This window comes from Acyrthosiphon pisum, chromosome X (genome assembly GCF_005508785.2).
Source record: "Acyrthosiphon pisum isolate AL4f chromosome X, pea_aphid_22Mar2018_4r6ur, whole genome shotgun sequence".
Lineage (NCBI taxonomy): Eukaryota > Metazoa > Arthropoda > Insecta > Hemiptera > Aphididae > Acyrthosiphon > Acyrthosiphon pisum.
In genome coordinates this window covers 109787086-109791089 of record NC_042493.1, presented here as the reverse complement: position 1 = coordinate 109791089, position 4004 = coordinate 109787086, and positions in this window count along the sequence as shown.

Sequence of the window (4004 nt, the reverse complement as noted above, 5' to 3'; positions counted from 1 at the left end):
TTGAACATTAATGCTTATCAAAAAAATTGTGACTATGTCACTGTAACAATATATTAAGAGCCTTTCATTAAATTTGCAAGCTTTTTGCCCAACAAATAAAATGCTATTGAAATTCATATAAAATAAAACAAAAACAATTTAAAATTGATAATGCCCGTAAACAGTTCAAAACAATTCAAAATATTTTGAATATTTTATGATGTATAGAATATGCTAATATAAATGTTCAGTGAAAATTGCATGTATCTACAGTCATTTTTTTTAGAAATACGCAAAAACCAAATCAATTTTGTCAAAAACCGATTTTAACTAAAAATTCCCGTTTTCCCTTAATTTGTATGTTGTTTTTCCCGACGCTTTTGCAAACTATTGAGAATTTAAAATTTTTACCTCCTGAATGTACCAACTAGATTCACTTTCATATCAAACAAGATACTGTTGAAGAGTTCTAAGCAGTTTTACTGCTCCAAACCGCGATGACAGACACAAAAAAAAAATTGAAAAAAAAAAAATAAATATTATTGTAAAATCAACACATTCATAAATCCACTCAGAATCTAAAAACCGTATGAGGTTCACTACTTTACTATATAATATTCTCTTCTAAATTTTATAAGAGAGGTAAATTCCAGTGATGGGCGAAACCGACTAGTTTTGACTATCGATTGTCTATCGATAGTTTCAAAAACTACCGAGTGATTTTTCAATTGATTAGATGTTATTATTCATCGATTGTTTTTAAAAATTATCGAGTAATTCACTCGATAGTTTTCATTCGGTAGTTGCATACGTCTTACACCGACTAGTTTTGACTATCGACAGTTTTATTCGGTAGTAAATAGTAATACACGTCTGGTACCAACTAGTTTTGACTATCGAGTTAAAAAAATAAGAATCGAGTGATTTTTCGGTATTTTCGACCGAATTTACTTGATAATAATTTGGGATAGACATTTTAAAGACAAAAATATAAAAAATGAAATAACCAGCCTTGATACTCGATAGTCGAATCTCGAATGACAACATTGACAACTAATAGCTAATAGTAAATAATACATAACCTTACCTAAAAAGTAAAAATTTCGATAGTTCGATAGTTTTTCGAAAGTTCGATAGTTTTATAAAACAACCGAGTAATTACATAGTTTAAACTATCGAGTACTTCGATAGTTTTCACTCGGTTGTGCCCATCACTAGTAAATTTCCTTTAATTTTTAAACTAACAGAGCTGTTAACAACGTACCTACAATTTGCTATGTTTTGCGTTTGTAAGACGTAGATGTCCCATGCGGGTGTAAAGCTCCCAAGTCTTAACTCTTAAGATAAGACATCGTTTTAATAATTTTTTCTTATAAACACTAACATGTCTTGTACACTTGGAGGAGAATTGGAAATGGTTATTAAATAACAACCAAAATGAATACATTCATTGGAAAATTAAGTTCCCAAATCTGTATTGTATTCATTTTTTGAATGCTTAAATTTTTTTTTAAAGGTTAGGTTAGGTCTCATATAGATAACAGATCACTATAAACTTTTTACCGCCCCTAAAATTTGGCGCCCGAGGCATTTGCACCAGTTGCCCCCCTTAAATGCGCCACTGTCACGTACGCGTTGGATAATGCGTCATGCGTAAACAATTGAACGAGTCGCTTCCGCGGGCCACGACGAAAAAAAATACAAAAATGATTAAATAATACGAATAGTAATAAAATAATATGTCAACCACGGCACTCATATTCCATTGGTAACAATGATTATACCTAGTACTCTTTAACTATATAATTAATAATTGATAAATAATAAAATAACCATCATTAATATTTGTATCAACTGCAATTTTAATTTTAATTTTTTGTGAAATATTTCATATTCCATAATATACTCGTACAATGCATATTTACACACCTGACACCTACATAGTTTTTATGATAAAAATATACAATATCATGAAATAATTAAATGAATTCAATTTAACAAAGTGAATAAATTCACGTTGGTAGCGCGGTAATAAATAGCACCTCTTGAACAATACTGCCACAACTCAAAATGCATTATTGACTACTTTTGAATGGTAAAAATGTAATTCTATTGAACGCAAGAACGCCACGGTATGCGGTTAGCACTCGGGGCCGCTAAACAGTATTGTAACTATTATGTATAGCAGCGTTTCTTAAACTGTGTTCCGTGAAACCCCGGGGTTCCACTGAGATCACTTCAGGGTTCCGCGAAGCTAGCAGACGCTATCCTGATTGGTTAGTCTTACCATTATACTGATAGTATAATGGTAATACTATTCATACTACTTCCTGAAGGAAGAACCAAAAATATTGAATATAAAATAATTTTTGTTTACAATAATATAAAAATATTAGACAAACTATAAGCATAAAAACTATTTTCATTCAACAATGTTACCCATAATATTCTAAAATGATGTAAATATGAAATATATAGATAAAAAGGTGGGCAAGTGGGAGTCGCTCTGATGTACAGTAGGTTAAAGGTGGGTCACTGTAATGGATGGTGTTAAATTTTAATTCAATGATATAGGTAATATCATTGTATAAGGAAAGCGATTCTAAGCGAAAACGGTCGGTCAGCCTATGATATTATTAAGTATATTTGATGACATCATTGTGGATAAAGTAATATATATATATAACCTATTTACTTGGAACCTTGTTTAAAATTTTTAATCCTTAGCTATAAAAGTTGAACATTTTATACATTTTTAACTACAAAATAATTATTAAATTTTAAATTTGATAAATGTTGTCAAAATTCCAACCTTAATGCATATAAAAAAAATGTGCCTATATGTATTTTTAACATTTTTTAACTGCCATTTAAGCAAAATATCAGGAGCATTCTATTACATTTTCACGCTTTTTACCCAACTAACAATATTTTATTGACAATCGTAGAAAAAAAAAAAACAAAAAAAATTGAAAACTTACAATGCCCGTAAATTGCTCAAAAAGAGTCAAAATATTTTCAAAATGTTCAATACATATTTATTTTCAGTATAGAAAATTAATATTAACATTCCGTGAAATTTTCATGTATCTAAAGTTATTTGTTTTTGAATTACAACAAAATAACAAAATAGCTACATGAGAAATCGAGTGAATATCCAACCTTATAAAAATAGGAACTTCAAACGCTTATAAAAATTGAATTTTATTGATTGTAGACTTTTTTTTTTTTTTGATAAAGGTATAAAAACTTATGTGGAATCTTGTATTACATTTTCAAATCTTAGATGTAAAAAGAAAATTTTTTATAAATTTAAAACTCAAAATAATTAGATAATTTTCGCGATTTTTCCGTATTTTGTTGAGATTTGAACTTTATAATATTCTTATAAAAAAAACTGTGACTAAGGATTTTTAATATTTTTCAAATGTTATTGTAACATATAGTAGGAGCCTTGTATTTTATTTTCAATCAATTTCAAATAAAGTTTTATTGACATTCATAGGAGAAAAACTAATAAAATGGAAACTGAAAATGTCCCTAAACAGTTCAAAACCAATCAAAATATTTTGATAATAATATTGATAAATTTTATCGTGTACTGAAAATTCTCTGCTGTATAGAAATTATACACACGATATAGTGACGGCCTTAATTATCATTGCCGTCTGCCCACAACAAAATCTAATTTCCGTTATTATCGTCGTAATATTACTATTGACGTTACCTATTGTCTTGCGTATTTGCATGATAGTGATATACCTATACGTCAGTCGTATTTATTGTATAGATATTTGTAATTTGTTTATTATTAATTTTTTTAATATTTCAAATAATTTAAAATGTCAACAACATACTTAAGGGGTTCAATTAAGTGAAAATTAAAGGATAAACGAGATCAAGAAACAAAAAACTACACGGTAGCTTAGATAAATTTACATTAGAACTATTTTACCTCTTGCGTACAAATATATATAATATTTATATGTACAAGGTGTAACAAAAAGAACTGACAAAAAAAAAAA